This window comes from Polypterus senegalus, chromosome 3 (assembly GCF_016835505.1).
Source record: "Polypterus senegalus isolate Bchr_013 chromosome 3, ASM1683550v1, whole genome shotgun sequence".
Classification (NCBI taxonomy): domain Eukaryota; kingdom Metazoa; phylum Chordata; class Cladistia; order Polypteriformes; family Polypteridae; genus Polypterus; species Polypterus senegalus.
Genome location: NC_053156.1, coordinates 214,345,225 through 214,369,510, shown reverse-complemented (window position 1 = coordinate 214,369,510; position 24,286 = coordinate 214,345,225). Strand labels below are relative to the sequence as shown.

Genomic DNA, 24,286 nt, shown 5'->3' with positions numbered 1-24,286 from the left:
ATATGTGTACTGGATGGGTATTGCAGTATGACAGCAAGTTATTGAAGTTTCAGCAGACTGCAAAGTCCCCAGATCTCAACCCTCCTAAGCACCTTTGGAATGAGGTAAAAAATGCTGTTTGTGACAAAAGTGTGCAGCCGTCCAGTTTGCAATAACTACTGTATATACAACACAGTCATTTCCTTATGGATCTATGCAGAGACAAATTAATGCTCTCGGAGGCCAAACAAGGCATAACACACTACTAGAAAGGTGAGCCTAATAAAACTGCAAACCAATCCAAGTCTGTGCCTGCTGTGATGTACTAAAGGGTGAAGTCAATCCCGTCTGTTCAGCCTGGACATAGGAATAAACCCTCAGCAAGGGGGCTAGTCAGTCCTAGTGCATACTTAGAGGTACACTCACACTGTCATATTGGCTAGTTTAGAGTTGGTAGTTAACCTAATCTGATGCACACAGACACAGGCAGACTCTGAAAACTCCATACAAGTACATCCTTGGCATAGAATAAATCCTAGAACTTACTTCGAGGTACACTCACACTGTCATATTAGCTAGTTTAGAGTTGGTAGTTAACCTAATCTGATGCACACAGACACAGGCAGACTCTGAAAACTCCATACAAGTACATCCTTGGCATAGAATAAATCCTAGAACTCCGGAGCTGCAACAGCAGTACAAACTACACTGTGCAATCACAAAATTATTAGTGAAATGAGATTAGAACAATAGTAAATGCCCATCATCACTTTGACATAAATTTTGATATTTTATATTTCCTTGAAATGTTACATAAAATTAAAAAAGGATTTTTGTTTTTCTTTTGACTAAAGCATAAATTGTACAAAATGTACCGTCGAACAGATGAAAGTTTTAGTTTGACTTCAAGCACGAGCTTAAAATATTCCCTTCATAATTTTACCATTAGGGAGAAGCATATGTATATTTCATAGTATTTTTCCTTTTTTTTTTTTTTTACTAACATGGCACTAATGCTTAATTTGAAACCTCCAAATCAACAAATGATCATCCCTAATAATTACTCTGAAAAGGGTAATAATTCATTTATGATATTCTGTTTTTTTTCCTTCAAAATATTCAGGGACCAACATTTCTAAATTAGCCTTTCATTACCAAGAAAGGGGATTTTGAAGAGAATTTTAATGACCGGCTTAGTATTGCAGATAAAGTGTGAAATACAGTCTTTCCCACCTTAAGCCAAATCACTTATAAATAGTACTGGAAAAATACTGCAGTGACTGATTCAGATAAGCTTGGACCTTTTAATTTAACTTAAAGAAAATACATTGTCTGCTATTCCTTTAGCACAATAAAAGTGACATTGTCATTATGTAGAATTTACCAGCTTTTAAGTTACCAAGAATATCAGAAGAAAAGTAAAATCATCAGTTAACTTACTTTTAATTGAAATTCTGTTAACACATTTAGATACTGCAAAAATACATTTATTACTTATGTACTCTTATGTAACAAGACCTTAACAAAGCATTCTTTGTGTCTTCATAACACTTATAAGACTTCAGTAGATAGGTTATTTATCTCTGTGCAGTGTGGCATATTGATATGATGGTAAAAGTATTTGTTAATATAAAGGATTTTCAGGTCTTATAATAAATATGTAATATCAAGAGAACTGTGTTTCAGTTAAACCACCTCGGACAACTCCAAAGTGATGTTTTTGTTAGTAAGTCACATTGCAGAGACAAATAGACAGCAAATATTTTTTGATGCTGTTGATGTTTGCATCAGGAGCTTCACTTTATGCTGCTTTCCATTTCACTGTCAGATGTACAAATTTAGTCTTTTAGAAACCACTGAAGAAGAATGTTGATTAAAAACTCTTTTGTTTTCTGAGTTCTAACTTAAATGAAAGAAATTGCATACATCTTTTTATTCCTTATTTATTTTATTGTAAAACATTTTAAGTACTGTATTTAAACATCATATTAGTAAAGCATGCAGTGGTTTGGTGACATTTTTTTTTCTTTTTCCCCTCTATGAAATGAGTTTAATTACTTTTCACTGCTGTCAAACTCTCCAGGGACAGAGAGTTAGTATCCTTTAAAAAGCATACTGAGAAATTCACAATTGGTTAGTGAGAACTAAACAATAACCATATTTCAGTTTTTCTTAATGTGTTTGACATTTGTGTATTTATCCTAATACAGATACTTTTGGTTATTAAAATTAAAATATAATGAGATCCAATTTATATATTTCTTTTGGTGACATTTTCACTTTAATGATTTGAGAAATTTGTCTCTCTTATATTCAGTTTTTTCAAAACACTGTTTCAAATTTTTACAACTTCGCATTCTCAGACTCACTTCCTCTATATACAAAATAAAATTTTACTTTGCTATAGACGACCTTGGCATGCAAAATATTCATTTTAAGCAGATGATAACATTAATTAGTAACCAGAACATTCTTGGCATGTTTAATTAGCTTCTAATGTGGCATGTTTCACGTCACCAGTCTTTTTGAAGGTTATAAAACATGCATTTAAGGAAAAATCTAGCTGATGACAGGTTTGAAATTTCAAAGCAACTTCTTTTATATGAAAAGAAGACAAAGGCCGTTTACATTTCCTATCATGGCACAGCTTTTGAGCAATTGTAGGACTTATGCATGCAATACTCAAGTCCGTTCTTGACATGGCTATACTGACTTACTTCTGTCTTGCTGTTACACATTGCTCTTGCTTTCAGTGCAAGTATTAATGGTTTTCAGTTTTACTTAGAGCAATGAGGGGTCATTCTTTTATGGCAAAATGTAAACTTAAAACTTTTGTATGTGTGAGTGTAAAAAACATATATATAGCACACACAATATAGTCATGTATTAAGTGTTTAATAGTTATGTATTAAATACTAGACATTAAGCCCATTACAATAATGGGTGCTAGAACAGTATTTGCATAAACATTATTAGGAACAGTCTATATTAAATGGCAAGTTACCTTGACCTCATTCTGTTTGTTGTCTTAATTTTTTTGTTAAAAATATTTTTGCAAGAAGCTTAAAGTTAAAAAAATCTATACTAATAAAAGGCAAAGCCCTCATTCACTCACTCACTCACTCACTCACTCACTCACTCACTCACTCACTCACCACTAATTCTCCAACTTCCCGTGTAGGTAGAATGCTGAAATTTGGCAGGCTCATTCCTTGCAGCTTTCCTACAATAGTTAGGCAGGTTTCGTTTTCGAAATTCTACGTGTGATGGTTATAACTGGAAGCTATTTTTCTCCATATACTGTAATGGAGTTGAGCTTGAAAGCCGTGGGGGGGCGGAGTTTTGTGTGACATCATCACGCCTCCCACGTAATCACATGAACTGACTGTCAACGCAGTACATAGAAAACAAGGAAGAGCTCCAAAAAGAGCTGAAGAAAACATGCATTATAGAATTGAGAAGGCAGCTAAACAATAAGGAGCGAGCGAGTGACATATACAGTAGATGCCATCATTATGTGCAGCGACAAGGCACATTTCCATTTGAATGGTTGCGTAAATAAGCAAAACTTTCACTATTGGACTGAAACCAACCCTTGCACAGTGAACGTGGTACAGTTTGGTGCGCCGTTGCAGAATTTGGCATTGTAGGCCCTTACTTTTTTGAGGAGGGGGGAGGAACGGTCACCGTCACTTCAAAACATTACATTAAAATGCTAGAGAACTTTTTACGGCCCAAACTGGAAGAAATGGATGTGGTGGATTCCTGATTTCAACAGGATGGAGCAATAGCTCCAGGGCTATGGAGTCTGAGCCAAGGAATTGGAGACAGTTTTGGGTACCTGGAGTCAGGGATGGAGTCAGCAAAAAATATACATTTAAATTGTAATGAAAAAAAATACAGTAAGTTCAAATGCCCCATTAGTCATAATTAAGTACTTCTCTGATGTAAGAATAAAGCACAGTGCATAGTTGTGTTACTACTAGTGTGAAGGTCAGCTGAGGTATTATACAACTTGACATTCACATATTGTAATCTGGATTATGATACATTACAAAATTTGTTTTCATTTTATTTCAGATATAATATGTTTAACAAGTTAATTTGAGTGTAAACAATTGTAATGATGTAAATGTAGGTGTGTGCTATGGCCTGATGTGTGTTTAGGGGCTCAGTGTGCACTCTCCACATATTCTCCCACTCAGGGCTGAACTGTAGCATAACTTTGCACACTACTTCTAGAAGATTTTAAAATTAAAAAGGAGCAGATTCTATGTATTGTTACAGATGATACTTCTAATGTGTTAAGCACAACTGAGAAAATGAATAAAGTAGATGAAGAAAGTGACAAGCAGATATTAGAGGAAGATAGTTCTGCAAGTTGCAAGTATTGGAGAAAGTGAATTTGCACAAAACTAACAATTAATTTTTTTAAGTCTTGAATTTATAGTGTGTTTATAGTGTAAAATCAATTTAGTTAATTTTCCCTCATATCAAGCAGCACTCGGTGCCCAAAAATGACAAGGGTAAAATAGGATTTTAGAGATTTTTGCAAATTTATTAAAATTAAAATGTGTTAAGACTCTTTACAATTACATTTGAAAAATGGCTCAGGTACATGCCATTTTAGTGATCATAATTGAGTTGTACACTCGGTGCCCAAAAATGACAAAGGTAAATAGGATTTTAGCGATTTTTGCAAATTTATTAAAAATAAAAATGTGTTCAGACCCTTTGCAATTATATTTGAAAAATGGCTCAGGTACATGCCATTTTAGTGATCATAATTGAGTTGTACAATATCAGAAGTAAAGTTAACTTCAGTATTGATTTCAAAATGGTTCTGAAGCAAGTAATGGATAATTCCAAACCCCCACTCCCAGTCATACTCAGATGTACTCCTGCATACCATCTTTCCATACTACGTACCTCTTCCCTCTTGATAGCTGTGAAGTCACAATCACATTGAAGCATTAGGCTGGGTCCCCCCTTGAAGTACACATCACATTATACCTGTAAGGTTGTCCAAGTGAAGCTTGTGGTTTAATTTTCTTTAAAAAGTCTTTAAAAAAAAAAGGGTGTTTTTTCACACCTACAATGGAGAGTGTCAAGAGGTGGTGGATTGATAGGAAAGCTTAGATTTACTTCCGATACTGAAAATCCCAAAATGATGTTAGCATGTTGTTTTAAAATTTGCTTTTTTTCTTCTTTTTTTATTTTAAATAAACTTTCCCGGTACCGGTACTCTGTGCAAACCTATCAGTCAGATGTTTCTACATCTTTCAATGGTCATTTTAATTACATGAACATGATTAGGAAAGGCACATCGCTGTCTATGTAAAGTCCCACATTTGACAATGTGTATCAGAGTAAAAAAAAAATCAAGTCACAAGGTCAAGACATTGCCTACAGAGCTGGGAAAGTAGAGTGTGTCAACGCACATATCTTTAAAAGACAAATAACCACAACTTTTTCCAGAGCTGGCCACCTAGCTAAACTGAGCTGGAGGAGAATGGCCATGGTAAAAGAAGTGACCAAGATGTGAGAATTACTCTGGCTGATCACCAGAGAACCTGTATGGAGATGGGTTAAATTTCCAGAAGGTACACATCACTGCAGCACTCCATTAATGCTGGCTTTATGACAGTGGCAAGACAAAAAGCCTGTCCACCATAAAACACTCAGAAGCCCATATACATGTTGCAAAAAGGCACTCTCATATTACAAGACACAAGATTCTCTGGTCTGATGAAGCCAAGGTCATGTCAAGTTTGAAGGAGACCAGGCAGTGCTAGTCACTTGTGCAGAACTTTTCCTAAGGAGAAGTGTGGTGGTAGCAACATCATACTATTGAATTGTTCTTCAGTAGCAGGGACTGGGTAACTAGTCCATTCAGCTTTCCCATAACCTTGGGCAAAGTACAGAGTTATCCTTAACTAAAACCTGCTTCAGATTGCACTGGGCCAAAGGCTTACCTTTCAACAGGACAATGACCCTGAGCACAAAGAAAAGACAACATACAAATAGCTTAGGGTCAACTCTGTGAATATTCTTGAGTGGCCCTGCCTGAGCCTGAACTTGAACCCATCGAACATCTCTGGAAAGACATAAAAATACCTGTCTACTGACAGTCTTCATCCGGTCCGAAAGAATTTGAGAGGATCTGCAGAGAAGAATGGCATAAAATCCAAATCCTGGTGTGTAAAGCTTGTAGAATCATACCCAAGAAGACTCTAGGCCATAATCAATTTCTGAGGCAGTTCAACTAAGTACTGTGTAAAGTGTCTGAATACTTGCATCAACGTATAATTTCAGGTTTTTTTATTTTAAGAAAATTGCAAAAATGTCTAAAATCCTGTTTTCACTTTGCTATTCTATAGTACTGAGTGTTGCTTGATATAAAGAAAAATTATTTAAATTATTTTAGCACAAAGCTGCAACAAAAAAGAGAAGGGGTCTGAAAACTTTTTCAATCCACTGTACATTGATCTTGTAACCCTGACCTTGTCTCAACCTACTGTGTCTACCTAGACCAGGAAATGATCAGTAAACAAATCATGATTGTATATCTTAAAAATAGTTTTTGCTGATTCCCAGACATTTGGCATAAATGAACATCCTTTGCTCAGTAGCTGTTAATTTACATTCTTGATTACTGCATATTTCTGCTTTGTTTTGTCCAAAAAAAAAAAAAAGCCAGCCTTAGGATGAGTTTGGAGCTTATGATGAAAATTTGTCAATGTTTACATTTAAAATAGCCCAGCTGAGGTCCTCCAAATGCAGTGAGTGGATGTGTATGATAAAAACTGTGAGACAAATTTAATCAACTTTTTCTGCTCTGGGCAACAGTAGAATGGTTTATGCATAGCTTTAAAGAGGAAGTGTGTTCTGAAATCCTTAGTAAAAGACCCACCCTAGCTGACAATGCATTACACCATATGTGAGCCCTGTTTGCCAAAAGCTCATCTTCATATCCTGCCAATGTTCTGAGGCAGCAGGAAAGGAATTCTACATTAACTTGTCGCTTGGAGAACAGGTTTTTCAGGTTTAAGAGCAGAAACAAACTTGTTATTCTAAAAGAGAAGGCTGCATATGAGGACATGTGCTGAGAAAGTAATGAAATACAATGTCTGTTAAAAGTGTGCTTTATAAATTATCTCCATTATAATTATTTGAGCAGATTTTAGCCTAGCTAGGTCATACTTGATTTCCACACATATATGCAGGGAATATTTTGCTTACAAAATAACAACCAAATTCATGTAAAAATTTAATTGGTAGTATCTGTAAAAAGAAACCAAATTTATGTACACGGTTGTTTTGAGATTGCTTTTATGTTGGAAGAACTAAATGGTCCCAAGTACATTATCTCCCTTTATTTATTGCTCAGTCTTCCCAGATGTTTTGATGCTGGGTGAAACCCACTTTAGAATTATATTGGCTCACTCAGCAAGTGTTTATTTATTTTGTAATGACCACTATTTAAATATGACATACATTATTGGCAGCCATGTAAAATTATTTTATTTTTAGCTGTTTGCAAACAATACTTGCCTCCTGGAAGTGTAGTGTGTTTTAATTCTGGTCAGTTATGTCTTAGCCTTTTACCCAGCTGTTAGGGGTCTGTGCAAGTTTATTTGTATATATTAGAGTCAAAGGCAATAAACCTTTGTCGTTTGTGCTGCCCTTGTCCACAGGGAGCTAATCTTTATGTGTCCAAGTAACTTAATAGATTGGGCACATTGCACTTCAAAGCATTCCTGGGGCATCTCTTTAATTCCTTTAAACGAGGTAGGCAGGTTTGTGATTCATGAGGCATGGGAACAGCTCAGAAAAGCTTTTTCAAAAATAAATTGCTAAAATTTCTAAGTGAATGGCCTTTTTGTGTAGGAAGGTATGGATAAAGATATAGGCTTTTAGTATATCAAGTATAGGTGTAACAAAAGTTGACATATAAAGTATGATGGTTGCTGAGGCAGTGCTTCATTTTAGGGCTTAATCATATGCCTTTGTCATGTTTGTTTTAAATATTGAATACTTAGACAGATTATATTTTGAATAATTTTACATAGTGTCAATTGTTAAATTAGACAGATTATATTTTGAATAATTTTACATAGTGTCAATTGTTAAGACACAGTTACAGTCTTAGTATCAGCAAGTGCCCTTACACAGACCTGCAACAGTGAGTACATAACACCCATCCTGCTTCACCTTCACTGGCTCACTGTGTTTTTTTAAAATGAAATATACAATTCTTTTACTAATCTGTGCAGCTCTAATGGCCTTGTACTGATTACATCACTAACCTCCTCCATCACTATGCTCCTGTTCACCTACTAAGTTCTACCGATTGTGGTAATCTCCTTGTGCCCTAAAGTAACCTGTGCTATGTGGGTGACAGAGCCTTCAGCCTTATTACTCCCAGTCTTTGGAGTGACCTTCCTAAATTAATGAGATCAGCTGACTAAATTCATTGTTTTAAAAAACAACTTAAAACTAATTTGTTCAGGAAGGCTTTTTAACTTAACCCTGACATTTTGACCCTTCTTTCAGTTTACCCTCGGTGTCCATGTATTCAGGATCATTTGCAGTAATATCAAAAATTATGTCATTTGTTTAAGGTTTTCATATAGTATTTTGTATTTTTATTATGACTTATTGTCTCTGATTCTGATTGAAAGTGGTATGTTTCTTGTGTTTAATTTTATTTTGCGTTTTTTGTAAGTATTGTTTTTGTTCATCTGGGGAGTGGCACTATTTAAATAAACTATTATTAAATTTATAGAACATTTTCATAGACAAAAGTATAGTGTCCAATTTTAGACCGATTATGATATATTAGTATGTTGGCACCAGAGATGAACAATTACTGATAACTATTGTGTTGTTGTTGCTATTGTGTTTTAGTTTTAGATTTTCCTAGAAAAAGAATAAAATTAAGTGTAATGTATTATTTTTTCACATGTGCATATTTTAATATAGAATTTAAACAGGTTAATTTACAATAGTGAACACAAGGCACAGTGACATGTGATGTTTGTCACTCTTGATAAATGTGCACTGCAGGTGCCAGGAGCACATGTATCTAAATGTTAAATGATTTTAAAGAAAATAGGAAAACCCATTTTTGATCTATACTAATAAAAGGCAAAGCCCTCACTCACTCACTGACTCACTCACTTACTGACTCATCACTAATTCTCCAACTTCCCGTGTGGGTGGAAGGCTGAAATTTGGCAGGTTGATTCCTTACAGCTTCCTTACAAAAGTTGGGCAGGTTTTATATCGAAATTCTACGCGTAATGGTCATAACTGGAAGCAGTTTTTCTCCATTTACTGTAATGGAGATGAGCTTCAACGCCGGGGGGAGTTTCGTGTGACATCATCACGCCCCACGTAATCACGCAGTACATAGAAAACCAGGAAGACCTCAAAAAAGCGCTCAAGAAAACATGCATTATATAATTGAGAAGGCAGCGAAACAATAAGAAGCGAGTTCTGCTACTTCGGAAACAAAGCACGATGTAAACCTACACTTTAAATTAAGTTCATAGACAGGCTGCCGCTGGCGTTTGTAATTTAGTGCCTGCCCATAGAAGGCCGTCCGTCAGCGGCAATCCAATAGCAAACTGCCACGGGTAAATATTCACGGGTGAAGGACTGTGCTTATGGAGAGGAAGATGAGATGGTCAGGGTGGTGTTTGACACAAACTCAGCGAAACTGCGAGAAAGTTTTAAGTGCCAGGACTAAGGTAACATTAAATAAAGCTATGGACATAGCACGAGATGGCACCAGCACAGCTGGGAACCTTCGATGCAAGTACACCGAGTTGCTCACGTGAACTGACGCAGTGCACAGATACAAAGCAACAGTTCCAAAGAGCTGAACAAAAACGAATTACACAGTTGAAAAGGCAGCAAAAATATGAAGCGTCTGATAAGCATATTCATAAATGCAGCTACTGTGGAAACAAAGCACACGGTGGAAAAAGTCAATGTCCCGCTAAAGGAAGACAGTGTAAAAAAACCCGTGCATGCAGTGTGTCAGGTCTCAGATAAAGAAGACGAGCTGTTTATTGATGCAGTAAGAAACGAATCGATGAATGAAACCTGTCATCTTTACAGCGATTGACAAACACGGAATGTAACTTGAACACAACACATCGTACAAATACGACCCTGATTGAAACAAATAATGATAATCAAATCCTTGATGACAGCAACATTCAATAACACTCACAAAACAATTACTGTATATTGACAATCATGTTACGTTATTTTTAAAATGTTCCCTTTTCTTTTTCATAACTTCTACTTCTCCACTGCGATACGCGGGTATATATTTAAATGTATATATATACCCCTATCTACAGTACATACTCTCGCATAGACAAGCCACATGCTGTGGCTCAATTGTAGAGTCTTAAGCCTCTAATGCCGACATTCGAGGTTCGATTCCGAGAGGGATGCACTGAGTATGTCGCGCTACTGATTCATTTTACCTTCGCATCTCCTTGGTTTGGGACGTATTAAAAATATTAGGTTAACGCAGAATCATGTTACGTTATTTTTAAAATGTTTCCCTTTATTAGCACAAGCACAGCTGAGAAGCTTCGATGCATGTACTCCATAACGCGTTAAAAATAACGCATTTAATCACACTTTCAATTCCAAGCAAGCGGGAACTTTTGTCAATGCATCATTTCCTGGTACATCCATTACACTGATGCACACATCACAGCTACAAAAATGTTAGAGTCGGAATAAAGCGCGTTCCTCGACTGATCATTTCGACTTCCCAAGCGAAGCCTTGATAAAAGCATGGTTTTGTGCACAATGAAAAGCAAGCAAAATTAGATGCATTACAGAAAGCAGACTTTGTGGCTCTTACTGGGGATCATTGGACTTCCGTGACCGTTAGTAATTCTAATTACATCTAATTACAAAATGTTCAATGATCACACTGTTTTAGCCTAATGTACAAAATAATTTTGGCTAAGGTTACTCAGAGTTTAAAGATTAAGTTGGTCAAATTACCTTTTATGTTTCTGACTTATTTTTTTAAGAAGAAAAACTGCACTTTATGTTGAAATTTTGGTTATTATTATTTAAAGACAATACTATTCTGAAAATCTACTTAAAGTACTTAAACTACCACTTTATTTTTAAGTCTGCCCAATTTTAACCAGGGATGATATTTTTGTTTCTGTTTTGAATTCAAATGCAGTTTAAAGGCTTTTTTTCAGAAATTAAAACAGCTTCAGTTTACAATATTCATGTACATGTCTATTATTTGATTCTGTAAGCCCACTAAAACACTTTTAAATTAAAAAAAAACATTTGCGATTTGGGGCAAATTTACGTGTGCGATTACATACGATTAATCAAGATTAATTCTTACACAGCCTCTAATTAATTGGATTAATTTTTTAATCGAGTCCCACCTAATATATATATATATGTGGATATATATATGTAGATTTGTATATATAAATGTGTATATACAGTATATATGTAGATATGTATATGTGTATATACAGTATGTATATATACAGTATGTATATATATGTATGTGTGTATATGTATATATATATATAACTGTGTATATATATGTGTATAGATGTATATATATATATATATATTTATATATATATATGCCAGCAACACTCATGACAATGACAAAACAATTACATTGTCAATCATGTTACGTTATTATTAAAATGTTTCCTTTTCTTTTTACTTCTCGCCAATCGGGTATTTTGCTATATATATATATATATATATATATATATATATATATATATATATATATATATATATATATATACAGATATATATATATATATATATAGATACAGATATATATATATATACAGATATATATATATATATATATATATACAGATATATATATATATATATATATACAGATATATACAGATATATATATATATATATATATATATATATATATATACAGATATATATAAATATATATATATATACAGTTATATATAAATATATATATACAGTTATATATAAATATATATATACAGATATATATATATATAAATAGATAGATATGACAACAACACTCAATATCAATGACAAAACAATTACATTAACAATCATCTTACGTTATTTTTAAAATGTTTGCTTTTCATTTTCATAACTTCTTTAACACACTACTTCTCCGCTGCGAAGCGCGGGTATTTTGCTAGTCTAAATATAAAGAACAAACTTTGCTGACAACAAAGTTATTTTATTATGCACTTTAATCTATTAATTTAGAAATTTTTTAAGGAATATATGAATATGAGCGCACACCTATATATCCCGAGATATGTTTCCATTAATGAAATGAAATACATTGAATTATAATTATCTACAGTTTATTGTTATGCAAGCAGTAATGCTATTGCCATTGGTGTATCTATCTTAATTAATTTATTTTACTCTTTTACTTGGCTTTTAAATGCTTTTCCAGTTTGATCTGCATTAATTACTCAGGCTGACAGAGGGAGTACCTGTTTATTAGACTTGATAATCTACTGGAACATTCACATTTGCATATTTCCCAGACACCCACTTGTCACATGACTGGAAGTAACCTCTCACATTAGCAGTTTCAGACAAACTCAAAATGGCAGGCTGAACAGTAAGCTAAGACAGTAGTATAGAAAAAAAATGAGTGACTGTCATAAAAAAAAGTAGCATTTCAATAATATAAACAACATATGGGCATCAATCATAAGCCATAATATTAGAAATGTTATTGATATTTGAAACTAATGGTACTTGTCCTGATTACACAGCAAGTTGGGAGCAAACGTGAGATTTTGCTAAATAACATGATTCACTAAAAACATCAGAATGACATTTGCTAGTCTAAGCTTTCTTTTCAACTTCTTCACTTTATTAATTGCAACACATTTAGTCAGGGAAAGAGTTTATTTGCACCACAGCAAGTTGTTCTTTGACATTTTCATGGGTGATGGTAGGATAATTTGCTATGATTCATTAAGCTCTGTGAGTTTTGCGTGAAAGTTCTAAGAATTGGTTATGTCTCCTTAACATTTAGTTGAAAAACTGAACATCTGCCTCATCCAGACATTAATTTTATTGAGACAGGCAGTTAGCTTGTGTGGACAACAAGAGAGATTTTTCCAGTTTAAGCTGGATGCCATTAGGGTTAAAACAAACAAAAAAACCCATTTATTTATATAGACCCAAAGTGCAACCATGCCAATCTGATAACACTTAAAGAAAATGTAAAAGATGTCCAATTACAAGCCCTTGAGGGTCATCAAAAGTCACGGTCAGTAAGATAGTGGATTCCTAGGAGCCCATCCAAGTATAGCAAATTATCATTAGCCCATTAGAATTCACCAGGCCATTTAAGGTAGGTTATGTGGTAAGCACAGCTTCTATATTAACAAGAGATATGTTGTTTCATTGATGGGATCAAAATCTAGACACAAAAATGTGTACAACTTAGTAACATGGATGATTAAAAGAAGATTAAAAGTACAAATATTAGGTCCTTTAGAGATGAGCTTCCTTAAAGAAAATATTGAATATGTGTGTTTTTGTATAATTGGAGGAAAAAAGGTATTGCCATGCAGAGTTGAATAGATTCAAAAATGTTAACTTGTGTGCCAGTACCAGTTTTTGCTCCTCAATACTGGTAGCAAAATGATACCAAAACAAATAACCATTTGCAAACTGAGGGTAGGAACTTTGAATGTTGGCAGTATGACTGGTAAGGGGAGGGAGTTAGCCAATTTGATGGAGAGAAGGAAGGTTGATATATTGAGTGTGCAAGAGACTAAATGGAATGGGAGTAAGGCCAGGTGGATCGGAGATGGATTCAAATTGTTCTGTCATGGTGTGGATAGGATGAGAAATGGAGTAGGGGTTATTCTGAAGGAACAGTATGTCAAGAGTGTTTTGGAAGTGGAGAGTGTCAGACAGAGTAATGATTATGAAGCTGGAAATTAGAGGTATAATGATGAATGTTGTTGGTGCATATGCACCGCAAGTTGGGTGTGCAGTGGTGAGAAAGATGATTTTTGGAATGAGTTGGATGAAGTGGTGAACAGTGTACCCAAGGGACAGAAAGTGGTGATTGGAGAGGATTTCAATGGGCATGTTGGTGAAGGGAACAGTGGAGATGATGGGTAAGTATGGTGTCAAGGAGAGGAAAGAAGAAGGTCAGAGGATAGTGGATTTTGCCAAAAGGATGGACATGGCTGTGGTAAATACGTATTCTAAGAAGATGGAGGAACATAGGGTGACGTACAAGAGTGGAGGAAAATGCACACAGATAGATTACATACTATGCAGAAGAGTCAATCTGAAGGAGATTGAAGACTGCAAAGTAGTGGCAGGGGAAAGTGTAGTTAAGCAGCATAGGATGGTGCAGGGTTGTGGAAATCCAACGCCTGACTCCTCCAACACGGGTAAATTGACCATCAGACAAGCGTGTTTTTCTGGTTTCAGTTGTCTGAGTACAAGTGCAGTTTTCCTGAGAAAAAAGAATTATGTGCGCTGTGCAGGGTACATTTTTACCACTACTTTTAAATTTTTAACATTTGGGTACGTACTTTGTGCGGAAACAGTCTACTTAGGCATGTTCTTCATGTCTCAGATTGGTCTTAAATATTGTTTACAAAATGATGGCTGATTTTTCAAAGAGGAAGCACTCTTACGGTCTTACATAAGTATTTTACCCTACTATTTACATGCTTGGTGATGCGGTCATTTTTTTTTCATGCCGAAATTACGATGTAATCTGATGATTTTTCATTATAATCGATAAATTTTATATATTAATAAAATTCATTGTTTTTACATAAAAATGCGGTCATTTTTATTTACAATGCAAATGTTTTCACCACATAACAAAGCTTGTTAGGCAGTTAATCTTTACTGAAATTTGCAATTTCGCGTAGGTTGTGATATACTGAGGAGTTAAGAAATTTTTTGTGTGACAACATCAATTTTGATGATCTGTCTATAGATCGTTTTTGATTAGAAAATTTTTCATATAAAACAAGTTGGTTTCGCGCTGTCAGTTTATTAAAAATAAAGAAGAAAACCATTCTAACGGTTTCCAAATGTTATGAAATATCTATAAAAATCTTCGCTTAGACGTGATTATTTTTTCCCGACAACATAGCTAATATTTACTTCTTTGGACCAGGAACTATGCAGTTCAGCTCAAGCAGAAATGAACAGCATTCAGCCCATGCTGTCTGAGATGGCAAAGATTCTTAGGGGAGAAGATGTTGCAAGACAAAAGCTGAAGAACATGGCAGAAAATGAATCAGGACAGTGTTCTGTTATGTAACTGTAATATGTGAAACAGAACTAGTGTAGCTATAATGAAGGCATTGTTTATTAGTGAGTTAAAATGATAAGGGAATCTTTTATATAATGTTCTAGAGCAGTGGTGGCGAACCTATGGCACGCGTGCCAAAGGGGGCACTCAGAGCACTCTCAGTGGGCACGCGCGCCGTCGCCCGAGCACAGAGTTCGTTACTATAAAGCCAGAGGAATGTGGGGCGGGCTGCTCCCTCACGCTCCCCTCTTCACGCGCGCCGGAGGACTTTTCTCACATGACCCGCCCCTCTGCCCAGCAGCCCAGTGGGAGCGCTTCCTCCCTCTCCTGTCTGGGGTAAGGCGGGCGGCACATGCTGCTTGAGGGTGCGGCACGGACTGCAGCCTTTTGAGTCTGTGATTCCCGTGGTGGGGTTGGAGGGGATGTGGTATAGCGGGTCCACAGCTCAAAATTGAAAAGGCCAGTTTTAACAGATAATTGCCTTTTCGCTGCTTAAAGGGGTTATGGTAGAGTGGCGGGCGGTTTCGGGAGCTTTGTGATGCGGGCAGTCCTCGCTTAAGCGCACAGGTGAGGAGTCGTCCGCATCTGTAATTATTGCCGGGAGTTGCTAATCGCCACACCTGATCCACGACCCCGTAATATATAATGGAAGCTTTGGGGGCGGAGCTTAATAGGGAAGACCTGCGTGAAACACTTGAGAGGATCGAAGGGATGACAAAGGACAGCACAGTTAGTTATGAAAATGAAATCCTTAAAGTGTGGAATTCTCTGCCAGATAATCTTAAGTCAATGAAGGCACTTGAGATTGCTTTCCTTACTTTGTTTGGAACGTCTTATGCTTGTGCGCAGCTGTTTTCAGCTTTGAATTAAATCAAATCTGACACCAGAAACAGACTAACAGATGACCTGAGTGCTGCATGTGTTGCTCTCAAACTTACAAAGTATGAGCCAAGGTTAGACAAATTATCAGCATGCATACAACAGCAAAAAGCACATTAATTGTTCAAAAGCATACCGAATGCAAACTTTTACCTTTCAACAAAAAGTTGTTTATATCATTGAAAGCTCCACTATTATGTTTTTCTTTTAAGACAAAAGATGTTAATGTTTGAGTGGCTTTTCTAAACTAAATGCTCAGTAGATAGACAGACAGAGCATCAGTATTGGCAGTTCAGTCCAATTTATCATCCAGCTGCACTCCCAGGTATTTATAGGTCTGCACCCTCTGCACACACTCACCTCTGATGATCACGGGGTCCATGAGGGGCCTGGGCCTCCTAAAATCCACCACCAGCTCCTTGGTTATGCTGGTGTTCAGTTTTAGGTGGTATTCAGGTTAAATTGCCATGTTGGCAAGTTTACTTGTCCGTGGACAAGTAGAAAAAAATTTGATTTCCACACCCCTGGGATGGTGGTTTGTAGGATGACGTTGGAGATCAAGAAGAGGAAGAGAGTCAGGGCAGAGCCAAGGATCAAATGGTGGAATTTGAAAAAGGAAGACTGCAAGGTTCAGTTTAGGGAGAAGGTAAGACAGGCACTGGGTGGCAGTGAAGAGTTACCAGACAGTTGGGAAACTACAGCAGATGTAGTAAGGGTGACCGCAAGAAGGGTGCTTGGCGTGACATCTGGACAGAGGAAGGAGGAAAAGGAAACCTGGTGGTGGAATGAGGAAATACAGGAGAGTATACAAGGGAAGAGGGTGGCAAAGAAGTGGGATAGTCAGAGAGATGCAGAAAGTAGACAAGAGTACAAGGAAATAAGGCGCAAGGTGAAGAGAGAGGTGGCGAAGGCTAAAAAAAAAAGGGTATGATGAGTTGTATAAAAGGTTGGACACTAAAGAGGGAGAAAAGGACCTGTACCGATTGGCTAGACAGAGGGACTGAGCTGCGAAAAATGTGCAGCAGGTTAGGGAAATAAAGGATAAAGATGGAAACATACTCACAAGCGAGGAGAGTGTGTTGAGCAGATAGAAAGAGTACTTTGAAAGGCTTTTGAATGAAGAGAACAAGAGAGAGAAGAGGTTGGATGATGTGGAGATAGTGAATCAGGAAGTGCAACGGATTACCAAGGAGGAAGTAAGGACAGCCATGGAGAGGATGAACAATGGAAAAGCTGTTGGTCCAGATGAAATACCTGTGGAAGCATGGAGGTGTTTAGGAGAGATGGCAGTGGAGTTTTTAAACAGATTGTTTAATGGAATCTTGGAAAGTGAGAGGATGCCTGAGGAATGGAGAAGAAGTGTACTGGTGCTGATATTTAAGAATAAGGGGGATGTGTAGGACTGTAGTAACTACAGGGGAATAAAATTGATAAGCCACACCATGAAGTTATGGGAAAGAGTAGTGGAAAATAGGTTAAGAAGTGAGGTGATAGTGAGCAGCAGTATGGTTTACAAGACCAGTAGTAGGTCTACAAGACGGTCGTAGGACCGGTTATGATATATGGGTTGGAGACGGTGGCACTGACCAGAAAGCAGGAGACAGAGGTGGAGGTGGCAGAGTTAAAGATGCTAAGATTTGCATTGGGGGTGACGAGGATGGACAGGATTAGAAATGAGGACATTAGAGGGTCAGCTCAAGTTGGACGGTTGGGAGGCAAAGTCAGAGAGGCGAGATTGCATTGGTTTCGACATGTGTAGAGGAGAGATGCTGAGTATATTGGGAGAAGGATGCTAAGGATAGAGCTGCCAGGCAAGAGAAAAATAGGAAGGCCCAAGAGAAGGTTTAGGGATGTGGTGAGTGAGGACATGCAGGTGATGGGTATAACAGTACAAGATGCAGAGGAGAGAAAGATATGGAAGATGATCTGCTGTGGCAACTCCTAACAGGAGCAACCAGAAAAAGAAGAAACAGAAGTTGTATTAACTTCAGATTCAACTTTTTCATTTGCCTTATAAAGCAAAGTACTGCCATAGCACACTTTGACTATCCTTTTTATGGTGGGCCTCTGAGTGTGATGAAATGGAACAGTGCCAGTACAGTGGTACATGTCATCAATGGTAGTAATGTTACAGAATTTTTCATAATACTGGTATAGTATCATTATAAAAATTTGGTAGTTTGGGACTGGTACTAAAACACTATTGCCATCAGTACAGCAAGACCTGAGGATCTAGCAAGGTAATTAACAATAATCTAGTAACAGAGGGGATGGAGTAAAGGGAAATCAAGATAGGGGCAAATTTAAAAGATATGTTGCTTTGAAAAGGAATGAATAAAGTGTCCCAATCTTCCCATGAAAGAAGATAGTTTATCACTTCCTAAGTTTATATTGTATAAGTGGTGCTAGATTATGTAACTGTGATGCATTAAATTCTTATTCACATTCTCCTCTGCTTGCAAGTGCTTTTTTTCTTCTTACTAAGGCTTTCTTCCAACAGCTTATGAACATTCATATTGAGTTAATTTGCAACTCTAAATTGGCTATGTGTTGGAGTGTGCATCTAAAGGCCATGTTACATTACATTTTGAGTGAAACCCAAGTGAATACTTAATACAGCTTTGTCTCTGTCAGGCTTACATTATTAGTTGTCAGAAAAAGAGGTGAGCATGTGATACTGTGGAGTCATAACACTGTGCTGCAGCATCATCACATAGTCAGGTAATTTGACATTCTCAGGGATTTCTAGTCTCTCTATTATATAAAAAAATCTTGGAATAAGACTTTTTTTTTCAGGTGACGAGAGACACTTTTGAAGAGAGATCTTTTGGAGAGAGACGCTTTCACATCCCGCGAGACTGGCACGTCACGTCAAACCTTTGTAACCAAGTCCCGTGATACACATGTAGAGCAGGTGATGGAAGTAGGAAAATTTGAAAGTCTCAAAAAAATTAGTGAAAAGATCACATTAGCATAAACAAATGGAAAATATTACTCTGTGAAATAACGGAAAAGCGAAAAGAGATTCCATAGTGTTTGAGGACAAAAGGACAGGTGCTGTACAGGCTTTTAAACATTCGAAGCACTGCTCAAAATGCTGATCACGTGGAATGAAAGCAGCAGCAAGCCAGTAGCTGATTAAGCAAAGAGGAGGTAAAAAAATAAAACAACTGTTACTTGGTATGCATTCAGGCATACTCCTCACAACAGCACGTGGGTGGGGAATTGGTATGCGAGCGCAGTTCAGATCACATGGCATGGCAGTGTGTAGTGCCGGGGAGGGGGTGAAGGGGTAGGCAAGTGAAGTGCATATCCTATGGCAAAACAGCAGCAGCAGCAAGCCAACAGCTGATCGAGCAAACAGGAGTTAAAGAAAAAAAAATATTTTTATTCCATTTTATCACAGAGTGGTTTTGGTGGAGCGGACGCATCTCCTTGGGGTACGTTCTGCCCCTGATTCACAATGGTGCAAAACGCAGGTTTGGCAAGTGAAGCGAGCAGGGAATGAAGCCCCCTAGTTTTATAAATTAACAAGCTCTTGTGATATTAGCATTTGCACTCATTAAGTCTGACATAAACTATGAATAGAAGTTGTGTAATGTGACATCTTTTTAAATGGCTCTGCTCAATTGAAATACAACCAATGTTCATTTTTGCTTAGTGCTGTTGTAATTGGTCCACAAAATGCTTAATTTTTTTAATCTTGTTTGAAAATGGATGGTTGAAATTTTTTTTTTTTTCTGATTCCAGAATAAGCACACCAGCCATCCTGGTCTTTGGTATTAGTTAAAGTCTTTCCATAACCTGTTTTTTTAAAGGAAATCCTAGTGTTCTAGTAACAAAATTAGAAACTGTAGCTCATCCCTGACAGCTGGCCATCTGTCTTTCATTCTACCATCATTTTCATTATTTGTCTTAAGTCCTCTTTTGATAATCTTTTACACAGTTTCTTCATTACAGATCATCAAGTGTTAGTTTTTTTAATGAATTAAATACTGTTACAGTTTTGTTAAAGCATAAGAACTATATGCTTTTAAGGCTGGCAGGAAAGAAGGTACTAGGCACATATTCAAACTGCTGGAACAAGAGAGGTGTTATTTGTTATAGCACTCAAGTTAATTTTAATCTGCATCCTGTAATGTCTTATTTCTTTGAGAGTTAAAAACATAGGTTTTTCTTGTTATAATTGATTTGGGATACTACAGTACATTAAGTATCAGGACTTTTTAAATTGGTCATGAACTAATATTATAGAAGTTTCATTCATTCCATTTTTTATTTTTCATTTTTCCCCACCATGTTTTTTTTTTCATCATGATCAAATGCAACCGCCATTTCTGTCTGTCCACATGAAACAACTTGGCATCGAGTGGACAGAATTGTTTTTTGGCTCACTTGTTGTTCAAGTAAATTTGTTAAGTAAATTGCCGAATTTTCCAGCTTGCCTATCTTAAAACACATACAGAATGACTTCAATTAGGGATTAGTTTATTCTTTCAAATTTACTTCAATTTGTGTATTTTCTAATTCAACTTAGTCAAACACCAGGGGAGGTGTGTTCATGCAAGTGGCACCTTTTCTTTTCCTACTTGAGTTAACTGTGAAAAGTAAAAACCCAGGGTTAAAAAAAGCAACAACAAATTTAACTTTTCAAGAAATGAATGAAAGAGGAAAAGAATTACGTAAACATAATTCTGTAAGCACAGAGTGAACAAATGCATGCTTGCTATCTACTGTACGGTAAGCTACACAGAAAATACTTCAAAGCTGCATTATCTGCACAATATAATGATTCAATATTTCTCTGACACTGTTATTTAAGTGGCACGGTGGTGTAGTGGTAGTGCTGCTGCCTTGCAGTAGGTGAGAATAGGGTATGCATCCTGAGTCTTCCCTGAGTGGGATTTGCATGTTCTCCCCATATTTATGTCGTTTCCTCCGGATGCTGTAGTTTCCAAAGGCATGGCAGGTTTGGTGAATTGGTGACAATTAGCCCTTGTGTGTTGTGTGTGGTTGTGTTTGTTCGCACTGCAATGAACTGGCATCCTGTCCAGGGTTTGTTCATATCTTGCAGCCGCTGCTAGTTGAGATAGAGTTCCAGCCTCCCCCTGCGACCCTGGTTTTGATTACACAGGTTAGAAAATTACATGACACTATTATTTATTGGCAAAATTCCATATCTTCTCTTCATTGTGATCCAACACAGCCAACAGTTTTATCTTGAGATTTCAACAGATATTAACTGTTCAGGTTTGTGTGTCAAAATTGCCATGTTTAAGAAATTTGAACTATATAGCTAGTCACAAGCTTATGCAACATGTCAACATTTATTTTTGTCCATGTTTGCTTTTAGTTTTCACCAAGATTTTGCTTTGAATATGGGAGAGTTGAACCACTCTGTAAATGTCATGTCTTAGCCAGGGGTTAAAATTTAGTTGTATGTCTCTTTTGTTAATTTTTGATGTTATGTTGTTTATGTGCATCATTTTTTATTTTTGGTTTTGTCTTTGTACTTAAATAGTCCTTATGTTCCATTTTTTTTGTGGGTTGCTTCTCATGAAGCAATGCCACCTGTCAATCACTGTTAGGAACTGCCCTCCACCCTATAAAACTGGAGCGTCTCCAATAGTTCTTTGCTGTTCATTTCAAATTCACTGAGGGGTGGTGAGTTCTTGTGCTTTTGTGAGATGTGTAAAATTTGTAATTCTTTGGATTTTTGATCTTCACTCTTTTTTGTGACTGGTCTTTGAACATCTGTAGTGGAATTTGTTTGCTTTGGACTGTTTTATTGTCATGCAGTTCCTTTGCCTTTTGTGCTCTGTGGAGCTTTCCTATTTTGTCCCCTCCTTTTCTTACATAAGACACTGTGTTTGCCCTCCTTAGTAGCCTGGACTTGACTGTAAATCATTCCCTAGTAGGCATTTTTGGAAGTGCCTTTTTGAACATATTGGGATTTATTTGCTTTGGGTCTCTAATTTATGACAGTAAAGTCATGTCCACCACATCCCGAAGGCTTTCCATTGGGGTTAAGTTCAGAACTCTGTAAAATGATTATTAATCCTTGCTGAACCACTCTTTCACACTTTAGCCCAATGAATCTTGGCATTATCATCCTTGAGTATGCCTGAGCTGTCAGGGATAAAAAAACATTATTAATGGGATATCCTGGTCATAGGGTGGCACGGTGGTGCAGTGGTAGCGCTGCTGCCTTGCAGTTAGGAGACCCGGGTTCGCTTCCCGGGTCCTACCTGCGTGGAGTTTGCATGTTCTCCCCGTGTCTGCGTGGGTTTTCTCTGGGTACTCCGGTTTCCTCCCATAGTCCAAAGACATGCAGGTTAGGTGCATTGGTGATTCTAAATTGTTCCTAGTGTGTGTGCGTGTGCCCTGCGGTGGGCTGGTACCCTGCCCAGGGTTTGTTTCCTGCCTTGCGCCCTGTGTTGGCTGGGATTGGTTTCAGCAGACCCCCGTGACCCTGTAGTTAGGGTATAGTGGGTTGAATAATGGATGGATATCCTGGCCATTCAGTAGATTCAGGTACTCGGCTGACATTATTTAATTGCTGCATTAATGTTGTTAAGCCTGGATCAGACCAAGTGAAGTAACACTTCCTCCAGAGGCTTGTATGGTGAGCACCACGCATGATGAGTACATCGTTGCATGCTCCTTCTTTCTTACCCTGATGTGTCCATATCTCTGGAACAGGGTAAATATGCTCATCACACCACATGAACGTTTTCCATTGCTCAGTTCAATCTTTGTGCTCCCTAGCAAATTGACATAGTTTTTTCCCCTTGCTTCGCTAAGAAGTGGTTTTCTTGTGGTCATACAGTTATTTAGTCTTAATACTGCAAGTTCTTGTTGCACTGTACAAGTAAAAATGCTGTTTAGTTTTTATGTTAAACATATCCTTAGTTTTTATGTTAAACATATCCTTGGATTCTGCTGTCAATGTTCTGCAATTAGACTAGGTGATTTAGTGATGTCCAGTCATGATCATTCAAGATTTTCCATATTTCACCAGTTGATGGTTCACCACCATCTTTCCACATTTTAATAATGTGTTGGACAGTTCTTAAACCAGTTCTATTAATTTCATCATCTCCTTTGTTGTCTTCTTTGCTTGATGCCGGCCAATCTTTTCCTCGAGCAAGCAAAATGTCCTCAAACATAATTGTTGAAGAAATGAGAAGCTGCAAACTGCATCAGTTAAAGTTAAACAAATTATTGCCATCTGAAACACTAATGGTTGCAATAAATAAGCCAATAATTTGCTCTTAAGTACTTGCTTAGTCAAATTTAAACAGCACATTTTTTAGCTAGGCAGTATTTACTGTTTAGTCCCATTTTTACTTGATTTGAATTAGAATTTTGCTGTCTGTTAAAGCTGTTTTGAGGCACCACAAGTCTAATTTTGGCTAAATTTTTAACTACATATTAATGTGAAGTAGTGTTGAAAAGGTTCTTTAATGTATTTACTAACACATATAATTGCATTCTGTTAACATTGTTACAAAAATATTTAATAAACAAAATGTAATTACATACTCTTTGGGGTAGCTAAAGGGTTCCAGTTTTCAAATTAAACACACCTGCATAGTACACCATATGTATATTTTCTAACTTGTTTGTTCTTGGAATGCTCATAAGTAGAATAAGGCCCAGTGATTGATAGTGATCTTTGTCCTAGTCTCATTCTTTGCATTGTTTCAACCCTTAATGACCCTTTTGAATCATATGGTAACAAAAAGGTTTCTGTTAAAAGCCGGAACTGTATAGAGCCTTTAGAATTCAGTTACTGGGCACTTCATTTCCAACATACAATATTTCGTACAAGAGTTTATCATGGTGGATTGATTTCTTCTACAGTATAACACCACACTTGGAAGAAGACACATTTCCTAATTTCCTGTCACACCTGTTGTTTCTGTACCTTCCCTTTTTAAATTAGCTTTGAATACTATAGAAACCTCAAATACTTGGAGAGATCAATGCTTGCTACACACTGTCTCTGGATTAAACAGAAAGCTATTTTCACTTTCTTGCTGCAGAATCAGTGCTTTTTGTTCAAATCTTTGTTCACAA

General features: G+C 36.8%; 1 protein-coding gene across 1 annotated transcript in view; it reads left to right on the top strand.

Annotated features, from left to right (window-relative positions):
- Positions 1-24,286, top strand: part of LOC120525817 (afadin-like) — a 365,848-nt gene that overhangs the window by 79,295 nt on the left and 262,267 nt on the right.